This window comes from Medicago sativa, chromosome 4 (assembly GCF_051527215.1).
Source record: "Medicago sativa cultivar Bolivia chromosome 4, Bolivia_mono, whole genome shotgun sequence".
Taxonomy (NCBI): Eukaryota; Viridiplantae; Streptophyta; class Magnoliopsida; order Fabales; family Fabaceae; genus Medicago; species Medicago sativa.
Genome location: NC_140752.1, coordinates 27898373 through 27912574, shown reverse-complemented (window position 1 = coordinate 27912574; position 14202 = coordinate 27898373). Strand labels below are relative to the sequence as shown.

The 14202-nt window shown below is 35.2% G+C and overlaps 1 long non-coding RNA gene and 1 pseudogene across 3 annotated transcripts; one reads left to right on the top strand and one right to left on the bottom strand.

Moving 5' to 3' along the window:
* Window positions 1-5310: 5310 nt before the first annotated feature.
* LOC146927456 (uncharacterized) lies at window positions 5311-11770 on the bottom strand (annotated as a pseudogene).
* LOC146927457 (uncharacterized) lies at window positions 7538-10959 on the top strand. 3 transcript variants are annotated; one of them, XR_015005677.1, is made up of 6 exons: window positions 7538-7980; window positions 8223-8253; window positions 9372-9443; window positions 9541-9652; window positions 9803-9895; window positions 10732-10959. It is a non-coding gene; the product is annotated as an uncharacterized LOC146927457 (long non-coding RNA). The 3 variants fall into 3 exon arrangements; XR_015005678.1 differs by having other exon boundaries at window positions 9798-9895; XR_015005676.1 differs by having other exon boundaries at window positions 9751-9895.
* Window positions 11771-14202: the final 2432 nt, after the last annotated feature.

The following is a 14202-nucleotide window of genomic DNA, read 5'->3' as shown; positions in this document are numbered from 1 at the left end:
AAATGTGCAAACATGACATTTGTTGTGAACCGGACGATTAAATTACTAGTGGTAATTATTTTTTACTGCTTTCACATGATGAAACATAGGAAAGAGTAAAGAAATTGATCACTAAAGTGGCGTATGAAAGTAAGATTTTTTTTATTGAAAGTAAAGTGACCTGTTAAATTACCCGCAACTCCTCTGGTGTTCACCCATAGTGTCCACCAAATATTTTCTATTTAATAATGAGGTGCAAGTTCGAGTTTAATAAAAATGTAATGGATACTAACCAAGCTCAATTCTCTATCTAATTTCTCGCTATAAATATCATTTCCCTTGGATAAATTTGCAATTTCCTCGAGCAAAACATTGTGTATCAGGTTGTCATTATAATTGGCAAGCGATAGATATTACTCAGTTCATATGTCTTCTGCACTAGAGTTGACGTGTTAACCAAAGTAGGGTTACTGTAATTTTATTCATTTTGTTTTAATGGAAGTTCTATGAACTCTTATATCTTGCAAAGATTCAGTCAGAATCCAAGGAACCATTAAATGAAAAATGTATTAATTCTTTCAAATAAAGTTTTCATGTTCAAGTGCATGGCAACTGTGTATTCAATGCAACTTTGTATTCCTCACCACAACCACATTTTAGCTCCGGCTAGCTCATTCGTTAGAGAAAATAGTTAAATAAGTTCTTCTGCAAAATCAATTCTTAAAAGTCACAAAATTATTGACTGTTTCCAATTAAGAAGAAAAAAAGAAATTAAGAAGCTTATCTGTCCAAGACATTGTTCATAGAAAATTCTCATTAAATTTGTGTTTGTGATATAAAAAATGTGAGTGCGCCTGCATTATATATAATGGAAATGTTTCCCACTTGTCCATCTTACAAGAACTTGTTATAATTACACATTTCTAAAACTACTGCAAAATAACCAACCTTGAACTCATTTTCTCAGCTCTTGACATCCTCAATAGCGAGATTTATATAAAATAAAAAGGAAAAAAATAGTAAGAAACAAAGGAAGTATAAAGAACATACAACCGCATTAGCATAATATAAATCAAGTTCAAATCATCCCATTCTGATGTTCTCCAAATCATTATATATGGGCTATATATAAGTCACATTTGCTAACAATTGCACCATAGACTTTCGGCCTCAAAATATTATGTTTTCATTTCGAATGCAAGGTTAAACCTACACCATGGTAAATAAGATGCGCCATGCACACGTTCCAGCATAAATTGAAGAAAATAATGATGTAATGACAAAAGTGTAAAAGTTGTAGAAGGAAAATGGAAAAAAGTAAAGTTTAGAAGGAAGGATATATGGAACAAACAAAGTTTCAAAGTTTTTCCATAAGGGTATATAAAAATGATACGCAGCCAAAACCAAGTAAACAAGCAACCGAAATCTTGAGTGATAATTTGTGAAGTTTAAGTGCTTCTTTGATTTCTAATGCAACAATATTGAGAGTCTTTTTTATGAGACTATAAAGAGAAAAGAAAGGTTCATTGGATGTCTTGGGAATTGCTCTCAAAAGCAAAGCTCTCCTGGGGAACATTGTTGGAGGCTAAAGCTCTAAATTGGAACACTCTCACAATTGTTTCAGATGTTGAAGTGGTAATAAACTCGTATTTACTCTAAATTTGTTGTGGCTGCTATTGATCATATCATCCAAGCTTGATGGGAGCTGATATCAGAGATGGACAGAGCAAATAGTGTCTTTGATAATCATAGTTTAAATTATGTTGCTTATAGCCTAGTTAATTTGTCAAAACATGTTGGTTGGGGTCTATGCCAACACAGCTAACACTATCCTTTGTTAAGCATTCACCATCTTTCTTTGAGTATGTCAAGTCTTTGCATCCAGATACACTAGTTTCACAGTCGAGGTCATCATGCCTAACTAGAAAAAGTGACTATCTAAGTAATCAACCTCATAATCCTCGTCCAGTTCGACGCAACGTCCCACACATGAAGAGATGATTGTTTTTCACATATTAGTTTTGGGTGATCTCAGTCATTGACCAAACTCCTTATTGTTGTATCTTAACTTTGCGTTGATTGTCCAATCATAGTGGATATATTCCTCAAAAGTAAAGATGAAGAAATAGTTTGGTTTGATCTTAGTACCCAAATGATTTAGGAGCTTTGTTATAAAGAAGGGGAGTTGATAACTCCAATGACATGACCACCAAATTCCTTATTTCACCGAAACACTTTTTAGAAACATTTTCTATTTGCACTACTTCTTGAAATCCTTTCAAACTTAACTAGTTCAAAGATTATCATATAACTTTGACAAAACTGAGTAAAATCACACTTTTTTGAAAACTATTTTTAAAGACATTTTCCTCAAACCTTATCAAAGAAGATATTTGTCCTTAATTATTTTAGGGCTCCAGCGACCTTTAAAGTTAACAAAATAATTCACATATAAATTTATTCCCACAAATACATTTTGAGAAACATTTTCCATTTTGACCATTTTCGTAAAATAGTTCAAAATGCTAGTTAAAATATTTCTAGCAAAATTTTGACAGTGTCCTTTGTTTATACAACGTTTATCACATCTTTAGTCAACCTGTATAAATTTGCTGACAATATTTTTTTAAAATTAATCAATGCATTCAAGCAGTCAAAACAATTAACATAAATTTTCAGAAGTCAAACCTTAAGTTCGATCCTGACACCTTTTATAAATTGAGTAACAACAAGAGAAAGTGTACCCATATATTTGGGATACTAAATCCCCAAACCTCCTAAAAACTTTAAGCCTATATATCATATAGATTTTTTTTTAGGCGAAGAGAAATATAATAAATAAAAAGGTAAAAATACAGAGACTGGGGGGACATTGGACACCCAGATACAACCCTATCGGGAATACAACAAGATAAAACAAACCAACTGGATCAACCTTATCAATCCTAACAAAATAAACACTTCTCACGAGCGCAACCTAGCGAGCCCGCATATGGGCCCGAAACCAGATTACAAAAATATATGAGTTGTGTGCACTTGTAAGAATAAAAAAGGTTATAAGTTGGCGAATGGATCGACCGTCAACACGGTATCAAGATCCACGTACCAGCTGGAGTAGATAAAATAGTCACAAGAAAGGGGGGGTTTGAATTGTGACCCTTTAAAAATTATCCTGAAACTTAAAAGTTATTCTCAAGTAGTTTACTTGGAATGGTTAAGTTAACTTTCTGAACTCAGAACGTTCTGAAGTTCATACACAGAAACTGATTAATAAAGTAAATGTGTTGGTGTGTGTTGTGTATACTGAAATTAAAGAGTATAAGGAAGAAAGAAAGAACACACAGAGATTTATAGAGGTTCACCCAATGTGGGCTAGTCCTCTCCTCACAATCTTGTGAGAGTTTCCACTATGATGCTTGAGATAACCTCTCAAGTCCTGCACCTTACAATCTTTGTTCACCTGAACAATTACAATCCTGTATTCTCTAAGCCTCAGCAGGCTTGCACCTTCTTGCTAAGTTACCCACTTAGACTTTTACAACCTTTGCTCAAACTAACACTTTAGTACCCCTAAAGCTAGATGAGACTTAGTTACAATTTGTATGGAAGTTGAATGTTTGTGAATCAAACAGAGGAGGAAGAAGAGAGAGGAGTTATCTTAGAGATAACAAAGAGTATTGATTTGCACTAAGTAATGAAAGCCTTAGAGATTGATCAATTTCAGTTTGCAAGAGCTTCAAACAAAATCAAAGTTGTTTTCTTGTATGCTTTGCAATGGTGCAAGTAATGCTGAGCCTTTGAACTGTATTTATAGAGTCCTTGGGCTCAAATAGCCGTTGTGGGGTGTCCAATGGTGTTATGCCATGTGTCCTGGGTCCCACAAGCTTTTACTTGAAATTCTGGGCAAACATTCTGATTTCTGATGAACTTCAGAATGTTGTTGAGTTCATGATGATCTTCATTTGGGTTCATCATGTTCTTCATCTGGGTTCATCATATATGAATGAACATATGAAGTTCTGGGCGTGTCATATGCTTTTCATATGAATTTCTGGGTAATAACCAAAGTATGGACTTTTCTTCATACTTCAGAAAGTTCAGTTGCCAGATCTGCCTTGGAACTTGGTGCAGGAGGATATAGTGGGATTCTGCATCTTCATACACAGGCTTTGAGAGATTGTGTGGTCCTTGTTCTGTACCAACTCTCATACGTGTCTATCTCTGATTGAGCAAGATAGATTTGCTTTGCTTTTGCTTTTGCTTTTCACCTACTGTACTGTTCATAAAGTAGGCCTGTGCTGAGCTGAACATTCTGATCATCAGAATGTTCCATTTGTTTCACTTAGGATGATTTGTAAGACTACCATTTGATGTAATCAAATCCTAATAGTGAAACACAATGAAGAGCAGTAAATATAACATCTAGGATGATATTCCCTTGTGGAATATTCCTAGGACTTTAATATTCATAGTCTTAAATGAACATAAAGTATCCTTTTTGACATAATCCTTGTATATGCCTTTATTGCTTGATTGATCCATGCAAAAGTACTTCTCTTGACATTTATTTATGTCACATGTGCCTTGCATGACCTTGATCCATGTTCTTGAGATTCTGGGCTTGTATAAAAGCAACCTTCTGATCTCTTGTGCGAACATTCTGATCTCTGAGCAACATTCTGATCTAACTTTCTGACCTCAGTGTGAGATCTTGAATTCAAATGTCCTTTGATTTCTTTATTCTTGGTATGATTTAAACCTTGTTCCTGTCTTAGTAAAACACTCAAGAGCACAAGTTAAATACCAAGGAATTAATCAAAGTCCATTAATTCTTTAATCATATTGGTTTATTATCTTTAAAATTAATTAGGGATTTTGCCTCAACAATCTCCCCCTTTTTGAAGATGATAAACCTATGATTTAGGATTAAGGATTTTGATTATATATGAAGAATAACAGAGCTTGAAAATTTATTTTAATGCTCCCCCTCATTTTTATAATCCATTATGCAGAGTTTTTAAGAACTTTAAAAAGCTCCCCCTCAATTTCATAATTCATTGCATAAAATAAAAATATGCAGATTTGAACCAAATTCAATATCATTCATTAATGTAAAACATGAAGTACAATTACATGAATTATATGGTTCAAAAACAAAAAAGAAATTCAAAGCATGTGATCAAGCAAAAAGTGAAGTTTCTAAACTCCAATAACTATTGATCACTAGACCTACTTAGGGCCTAAAACTAAGAAAAACTTAAGACTTAAATCCTAAAGCTTCTCCCCCTTTAGTCATCTGCAAAAAGGATAGGGATCAGGATCATAAATGATTCAGGGAGTTGAATCCCCAGAATCTGAGGATGGTTCAGACTCAAACACAGATGGATCATCAAAAACTAGTGGATCAATGGCCAGACCAGGAGCATGGACTTTGACAGTCCAATCAGCCAAAGCACAGACAATTTTGTGTGTCTTGGTGGAGACCCTGAGTGCCCTTGAGGCTAACTTCTCAGCCCTTGAAGGCTTGGCAGGTGCAGCAGGTGGAACAGCATCAGAAGCTTCAGCCTTCTCTTTGTTGGCAGACACAAAGGTATTGAGGGAGTCAAAAAGAGCAGCCATATTAGGAAGCTTGCTAGTGGTGGTGGTTTTCATTGGTGGTGGAGGTGGAGTGTATGAAGGAATGGTGTCTGGAGTAGGGAGATTAGAAACCAAAAAGTTGCTTACACCAGCAACAGATCCCATTGTGGAGGATGAGAGGTTAACATTCTGACCAGTTTGAGCCATGAGTTGTACCTCAGCAGAGGGCAAAGATCCTGAGGCCATAGGCACTGGATCTGCTGACAGCTGGCTACCTTGAGCAAGAAGAGGCTCATTTGATGCATTCAAACCAGCAGAGACTTGATCATTCTGACTGACTGGAACATCTTCAGCAGGAATTTCAACATTCTGAGCTTCAGAGACTTCAACATTCTGACCTACAGCTGGTTCCTGAACATGTTGAGTGGTATCATGACCATCTTGGAACACTTCATTGTTGAAGTCAGTGTTGACATCTTCAATGTTGAGATCAAACCCAGTTGTGAACTACATTTGTTCAACTTGAACATCTTCCTCCATGGACATGTTTGAAGCTAAGATCTCTGCCACTTCCTGAGTATCTTCATCAACATTCTGAGCTATCTTCTCAGTATTTTCTTCAACTCTTTGATTTGGATCAATAGAGTTTTCCTTACCAGCCATCTGAGATATACCTTCATGAGTCTCAGTTGCTTGCTTAACATTCTCAGCTTTCCTTTGAAGAGATGCATCATCATCCTTCTGGGCATCATCTTCAGTCATTGATTCACCAATCAATGCCTTGAACTGAGAGCTTCCTTCTTGAACAATCTCCTTTGCAAGTTGAGAAACTTGAGAAAACAACTCCAAAGCTGGTGGAGAGGGAGGTCTGGCTTCTGTATTCTTAGGAGATTCATCTCTGATCTCTTCTACCTTTCTTTTCTTCCTGATTTTCTGAACATTCTGATTAGAAGTCCTCTTAGAAGATCCAGAGGTGCCTGAGGTTGTGAAGGAAGGCATATTTGAGGTGGTGATGCGTAGTTGACCTAAAGTCTTTGATGTGAACTTCATGAAGTCAAGCTTGCGTGGTTCTCCCTCAAGTGGCACTTTTGCCTTCTGAAATATAGGTGTAAGGTGCATTACATAGGGCAATCCAGCCACAGTTTGTTTCATTGCCAAACATGAGTCAATCATGTGTTGAATGATGAGAAAGCAAAGGTTAATTTTGGTTTTGCTTATGAGATGGTGGATGATGCATAGGTCCATGTCAGAGACAACATCAAAAGATCCACATTTTGGTATTAGAGTGTGCCTAATCATGTTGTGAAGGATTTTTGGGACATCTACTAGATTTGTGGAGTTAAAGGTGAGATTTTCTTTGGTGTAATTGGCTATGAGTTGAGTTTTGCTAACTCTGAGGTCATCAAACCAAGAACAAGAAAATAGTTTGTTACCTTCATTAGGAATTTTCAAGGCTTCAGAGAGGAAATCCTGAGTGATAGTGATCTGTACTCCTTTTACAGAAGAGATGAGAAAGTTCTCATTTTCCCTTTTGTTCTGCTTCACAATCAAGTTAGTGTAGAACTCTCTAACCAAACCTTCATAGGTGTGCTCTTGTAGAGACACAAAGTTAGTCCAGCCTTGTGGATCTGTGAATTTCTTCAGATCCCAACCTTTTGTCTTTAAGCTATCAAACTCAAAACACTTAGTTCTGCTCATTGGTCTGAGGGCAATCTTCTCTGCTCTCTGAGCTTTTAGAACAGCAGCAACTCTGGCAATGTCTTTTCCTTTGCCATGCTTCTTAGAAGAAATTTTCTCTTTTTCTTCAGGAGTCTTTTCTTCAGACTCTTCCTCATTACTCTCATCATCATCTTTCTGAGAAGATGAACTTCCTTTTGATGGAGAAGGAGTGGCAACTTTCTTTCCTTTCTTTGAGTGTACTCTCATGGATTTCACTATTTCAGAGAGAGTTTGCTCAGAGTCTTCTTCCAATTTTTCTTCCCACTACAAAAAACGCGCTCAATTGCGGCGGTTTTTTAGAGGAGGTTTTAGAAAACCCCCGTAGATTAGTTAAAAAAGGGATTAGAAAGTAAATATTGCCACTATTTTGCGGCGGGTTTAAAACCCCCACAAATTGAAGTACCTTTTTCCCAGATTTCACTCTCCCGCTTGCTTTTTCATGTGGCGCCCTCCTAGCTTTTTTGATATTTCATTATTTTTTCGTTTTCCCCCTTTTTTCTTTCATATTTCTTATTTCAATAACAAAACAAAAAAAAAACCCTTCTCACTCACAGAATCAACTTCTCTCTCTCAGAACCCTTCTACCATCGAAGAAGCCTTTTGAGAGATAGCTTCTCTCTCTCTCTCTCTCTCTCTCTCTCTCTCTCATTGAAGAAATCTGTCTCATCACCCTCTCACCCTCCGTCACTCCCTAATTATTCAAAGGTATTTTCATTCTTTTTCAATTTTAGTTAATTGATAAATCTCATTTGGGGATTAGGGTTTATAATCTTTGAATTGTATTTTTTTTGTGGTTTTAGAAACTTTGCCTATTTCAATAACATTAAACCCTGAATCACTCTTGTGTTTTTTTGTTCAAATCTGTTCTTTGAAATCCAATTAGTGTTTCTTTTTGTTCACAGAATCTTGTATTAACTAGGTTTTTTTGATTTATTTACTCAATCAAGGTTAACGCCTGGTGGAAACCCAGCTTGCAAGGTCAGTGAATCACCATAGTCATCTTTATATATTGATTATTTACTGCTGAGTTTGAGAATTTGGATATCAAGATTTCTAATTTTGGCAAAGTATCTTAAATAAGTGGTTTAGATTTTTGGATTGAGGTGTCAATACCACCAATGGATATAGAATACGACATTTGTTACTGCCATGTTGCTTCATATTTTTATTTCATATCTTTGAATAAAGTATCAATTTAAAAGAACATTAAAAGGTGATTTCTGTAATTTGTGTTTTTCTTATTCTATGAAATATGTTTTTGATTACAAACTAAGTGACATATGTTTTTGGATGTTAGTTTGTTTTTAGTTATTACATGTAAGAACTTGATGATTTTGTTAGCAGTGGTAAACTTTTTTATCAGTATGTTTGTATTTATAACATATATAACTATTGCCAAGATATGTACACTAAAATCCCTTGTTCAAATTGTAAGTAAAAACCAAAGGTTATGACGCTGCATGATGTACCAAATCATGTAAAAAGGCTCAACTTCAAGATGAGATAATTTTCAAACAAAAAAAGATTTTGACATGGGGTTTTCTCCCACAGTTTTCATTTGCCAAATTGTATGTTCACACCAGAATCTACACCAATCAGACTATCAGAACTTAGATTGGATCCTTGGAACCAACTACATGACTTAAAGGCTTAAATGAGTCGTCGTTTTGGTGTTTATTGGCTGCTGTTCTGCTATGTTTACAAAAATTATAGTTTTGCAGCTTCAGCGTGGTTTTAGTTTGGTGTGAGGTCCCTAGTTTTGGGTGGTTAGGAGTGCCTTGTATTTTCTTAGTTTCTTTCTGATTCTGTTTCTGATTGGGTGTTAGGAGTGCCTTTTAGTTTTAAAAGTTACTTTTCATAGTTACTTTGTGTTTGACAAGTTACTTTGTGTTGGACAAATCATTAACAACCAGTGTGACTCAATATTTTCTGTTTGGGATATACTCTCTATGGTTTATATAATGATTTGATTTAGAGGAATTTTTTAATAAAAAGAAAACAAAAGAGTAGCTAGCCTTGGCGGTGATGGTTCATGTTTCCAATTATTTCTTTACAATCATATTTGTGTTTCTTTACAATCTTTTTTTGGTTCACAGAATCTTGCTTCAATCACGTTCACTCGGTCCGCAATCCACTTTAGTTTGCTTTGTCAAAACCCATCTTGAAAGGTTAGCAATCACAATACCCATCTTTTATTTATTTTGTCATAATATAGTTCATTTTGCATTTCAGCTCTTATATTTTCTCATCTTTATGAATATGCAGTCATGGTTAAAATCATGAAAATCGACGCAAACCAACTCGTGGAGAATTGTACCTCGAAACCCAGAAATCAAATAATTCATCATTTGTAAATGATGCAGCTAAGGCTGCAATGGTAAGTTAAATTTGAATAAACTATTGTATTATGGTTGTATGTTTGGATTTGAAGCATACTAGTTTTTGACTTGGTGATATTGTATACTAATAATGGAGTAATATTTCGGCCATTTCTTCTACATCATCTGATACCCATTGGAAAGGGAAGTTTACAAGCTTGGAATCAACATTTAAAGCATACATTATAATGAAAGAAGGAAGGATTCCTGATGAAGTGGCTAGTTTCTTTGGTTCATCAAATGTAAGTTATTTTATGATCCTATCTTTGTTACTTTCTTTGACTAAATAATACATCATGTGATTTATTGGAATGTTTTTGTCAATAGCTTTAGATTTTAGTTTTTATTTTTTTATGCGCCAGGCCTGTGCTTCTCTTAGTTTCTTTATGTTTTGTTTCTTTCATGGGGTGTATCCTGTGCTTCTCTTAGTTTCTTTATGTTGGTTACTTGCTGCTGTTATTGAAGTTTTAAAGAAAATGGGTGCTAAATAAAATATGTGAATCTTGAAAGCTTTGTGAAACTGTGTGTTAATTTGGTGTTTTGAACTGCCTCCTTTGTTACATGTTCAAACTCTCTTTTGCTTACTCTGTTGTTGCTTCTTTGTTCATTGTTCAGTTGAATTCAGCCAACTAAATTTACCTTTAAAACCATCCATTTTCAGTCAACAACTGATTCAATGTCTGTTCTCCTGCAATTGCTTTTGCTTCAGATAGAGAAAATAATGAACTCTGGTCCATTAAAACCATACATCTGCAATTGCGAATCATATGTTGAAGGAACTCTTGTTATTTTATTTTTTAATTTAGGATGATTCTAGAGAAGAGAGTTAATAAGTTCCTGTCCAAAATGATAGATGAAAATGGCATTTTAAATTTAAATGAACCATTCAAGTTTTGCTAGTTGTGAAGTTCTGATGTAATTGTAAGCCAAGAACGACCGTTATGTTTGGTGCTTTTCTTAATTTGATTCAGAGCACGATCGATCAGTCTAGTGGCATTTGTTTTATTTTATTTTCCGTAATTTTGTGGAAGCTTCGTCAAATAATTTAACTAATGAAGTGTTTTTATTTTAATTTCAGTCGACAGATCATGCAAGTGAACCTAATTTGCCTTTGAACGGAAGAGGATCATGGGGTGGAAGTAATATCTGATGTTTTTTAGATTATATACAATGGCAAGAGATATTGACTCTATGTTTTGTTATGACAATACCCCTTTTAGAGGAAGACATATTTTATACTAACATGAATTGTGTTTTGTATTGTCACAGTTGATATTCAATTATATATGGATATTTTGGACTACAACATTTACGTTATTAATGATATATATTTATTTTTTAATTTAGTAAAATTTTAAATCTTGCAATACCAATAAATTGCAATTAAAAACAAGTATAGATTAAATAAAGAAAAAAATAGGCAAAAAAAAATAAAATAATATCACTTGTGTTAAAGGAGGTTAAAAACTCCCACAAAACAACAAAGAAAAGGAAAAAAGAAATCGCCGTATCTAAGGAGGTTAAAAACTCCTGCAAATAAAACACCTATATTGCGGAGGTTTTTGATATGAATACCAGCGGTCGCCAAAAACTCCCGCAAATAATTTGTGGGATTAGTATAAGCGGGGGTTTTGAAAAATCCCGCAAAACATTCCGCGGAGGTTAAAAACCGCCGCAAATAATGAAAAAAACCGCCGCAATTGAGCGCGTTTTTTTGTAGTGTCCTTTTCAGGAATTTCCATTTCTTCTTCTGGATCCTCTTCAGAATCTTCTTCTCTTTCATCATCACTTGAATCTGTCTTCTTCTCTTCGTCAGAGACAAGATTCACATGTGAGACCTTAGGTTCCTTTGATGAATGCTTCATCCTAGATGATCTTCTAGTAGGGATAGGTCTGGGTTTGGTGATGGGTTTCTTAGAGGCTTTTGATTTTGAGGATTTGGGTGGATCAAAAGCAGGATAGACTACATCTGGAAGAACAGTGTGAACAGGGGTTTCACTTAGTGGTTGTTGATCAGAGGATTGACCAGCAGCAGCGTTTGGTGGTGGTGATTGAGAACGTTCCACTTGAGGAACTTCATTATCAGAGAGTTTTGAAGTGGTTTTTGTTCTTGCCATTTTCTTCGTAAGTGAGAGAGAGAGAGAGAGAAAAACAGAGGGTTTGTAAATTTTTGTGAGTTGAGAAGAAGGAAGTTTGGATTGAGATGGTTGTAGAATAATCAGAAGTGGTTACTGATTATATAGACCAATCGTGCAGAAGGGAAAGAGAAAGGGAGAGAAAATGATAGCAGTTTGCATTGGGAAGGAGGAAACTGCAGAAAAGTAACGGTCAGAGGAGAGAGAGAGAAAAATAGCCGTTTGTGGGAAATGGAAGGGATTGGTTGATTTGATAGTTCAGGTTTTACATGGTGGTTAAACCTTAAACTCATCTTCTTATAACCAAACATTAAATGCTTGAGATTATAGAAGGATTTTTGGATAAAGTCAACACAAAATCTCACGCATGAGATAGTTGACCCAGAAATCAAATTTTGAACATAATTGAGTTTTGTGGACATCCTGAAAGGATGAAACCCAGATGAACAAACTTGTGAATGTTGTTTGAATGAATGTTAGGATGAACATTCTGATCATATGAACATTCTGACCTGATGAACATTCTGAACTCAAGAACATTCTGAGCTCAGGAACATTCTGAACTCAGGAACATTCTGATGAATGTTCTGATTATGATAGATCTATCTGATTTGCATCAGATGACATCAAGGGGTTTAGTCTAAGGCCCTTAGTGATCTGTAATCAATCTTTATTGGGATTTTTTATGATTGACAATTTTTCTTTAAGAAAATTGAATTTATCCTCAACAAGGGGTTTTGTGAAAATGTCAGCTAGTTGATTTTCAGTATCAACAAAGCTTAATGCAATATTCTTTTTCTGAACATGGTCTCTAATGAAATGATGCTTTATTTCAATATGTTTAGACCTAGAATGCTGAATAGGGTTCTTAGAAAGATTAATTGCACTTGTATTATCACAGAAAATAGGAACACTTGTGTACCTTAATGAGTAGTCTTCCAACTGATTTCTTACCCATAAAATTTGAGAGCAACAACTAGCTGCAGATACATACTCAGCTTCAGTTGTGGAAAGTGCAATGGTGTTTTGCTTTCTGCAAGACCATCCAATCAATGCTTGTCCCAAGAATTGACATGAGCCACTTGTACTTTTCCTCTCAACTTTGTCTCCAGCATAGTCAGCATCACAATATGCTACAAGATCAAAACTAGAACCTTTTCTATACCAAAGGCCAAGATCAGTAGTACCTACTAGATATCTAAAAATCCTTTTAACTGCAGTTAAATGGGATTCTTTTGCACAAGTTTGAAATCTAGCACATAAACCTACTGCAAACATAATGTCAGGTCTGCTAGCAGTCAAATATAATAATGAGCCTATCATGCCTCTATATTCTTTTTCAGAAATAGATTTTCCACTCTCATCCTTATCTAAACTTGAAGATGGATGCATAGGGGTGACCATGATTTTTGCCTCATTCATTTTATATTTCTTAAGAATGTCTTTGACATACTTTTCTTGACTTATGAAAATTCCATTTGGATGTTGTTTGATTTGTAAACCAAGGAAGAAACCAAGTTCATCCATCATGCTCATCTCAAATTCACTTTGCATAAGGTTGGAAAATTCTTCACACATTTTCATTTTGGTGGCACCAAAAATAATATCATCCACATAAACTTGAACAATAAGTAAGTCAGAGTCATGTGTTTTTCTAAAAAGTGTGGTATCAATTTTTCCTCTTGAAAAACCATTTTCAATTAAAAATGTGCTAAGTCTGTCATACCAAGCTCTAGGAGCTTGTTTAAGACCATAGAGTGCTTTAGTGAGTTTGAAAACATGATCTGGTTTTTCTTTACTTATGAAACCAGGAGGTTGACTTACATAAACTTCCTCATTTAGAAAACCATTTAAAAATGCACTTTTAACATCCATTTGAAAAAGTTTAATGCTTTTATGTGCAGCATATGCAAGGAGAATTCTGATGGCTTCTAACCTTGCCACTGGTGCAAAGGTCTCATCATAGTCAATACCTTCTTGTTGGTTGTAACCTTGAGCAACTAACCTTGCTTTGTTTCTGACAACCTTACCATTTTCATCAAGCTTGTTTCTGAAAACCCATCTTGTTCCAATGATGGTTTTCTCTTGATTATTTGGAACCAGGTTCCAAACTTTGTTCCTTTCAAACTGAGAAAGTTCCTCCTTCATGGCCTCAATCCAGGAATCATCAATAATAGCTTCATTGATTGACTTGGGTTCCATTTGAGAGATCATTGCCATGTTGGTATCTTGAAAGGACAATCTGGTTCTTATACCATCAGTTGTGCTTCCAATGATTTGATCTACAGGATGGTCTCCTACCATTCTCCAACTTCTTGGTGGACTTTGGAAGGTTTGATCCTGAACATTCTGATCATCTTCTTTCTCAACTGAAGTGTCAATGTTCTGACTGGGAACATTCTGAAGTGTTGGCA